Here is a 776-nt window from a genome sequence, read left to right on the forward strand (position 1 = left end):
CGTCAACGTTGCTTTGCTTCGATCTGCGGCAAGTCCTTTGAGCTGGGTGTGCTGCTATTTGTTGTGGCCGGCGGAGCTGGCAGCAGATTCGGACAGTGGGGAGGATGGGCCAGTCCTGGAGTCTGGGGAAGACTCTGGTGAGGGCTCTGTGTCGGAGGCAGAGAGGGGACCAGGGCCGCCTGACAGTTACCAGCTGCCTTCAGAATCTGACAGCAGTGAGGCAGATGAACAGGGGGAGCCTGTTCCCAGTGTGCGCATGTGCAGAGTGGCCAGACGAAGGGAAGAGCTAAGGAACAAGGGTCGACTTTGGAGGAAGGCCAGACAATGAATGGCCCCTCCCAGAGGTAACAAAAGAGGAGCGAAAGGGGAGTGGAGTTTGCAGGAGACAAAATTAGTTCGCTTCATTGGTTCCTGACTCTCCAAGGCTCCTGGCCAAGTTCTGCAGATCTCGGCCTGGCAGCTCTCCAAGCCAGAGAAGGTCTGTGACCGTAAATCCTCCCTTGAAAGACTTTGCTGGAGGTGAATGAGCAGAATTCACAGTCCATTAATAAAAGGGGTTTTTGTTCGGACCAGGAATTTGCTTCAGGCTCTTGGGAAGCCCCGGTCAGAACACTCTTGTCCCCTGAGCTGTAGCCAAGGGTCAGCCCTATAGAAGAAAATGAAGGGGAAGGGGTGTAATTTTTATCTCCCCAGGCCCAGCCTGAATTTCCTTCTACTGGGAAGGCTGGGAGCATGGGAACTGATCAAGGATTGCATATTTAAAATCCTAGGGCAAG

The sequence above is a fragment of the Thamnophis sirtalis genome, unplaced genomic scaffold, assembly GCF_051295495.1.
Source record: "Thamnophis sirtalis isolate CommonGarterSnake01/CBP01778 unplaced genomic scaffold, rThaSir2_p1.2 scaffold_2, whole genome shotgun sequence".
NCBI lineage: Eukaryota > Metazoa > Chordata > Lepidosauria > Squamata > Natricidae > Thamnophis > Thamnophis sirtalis.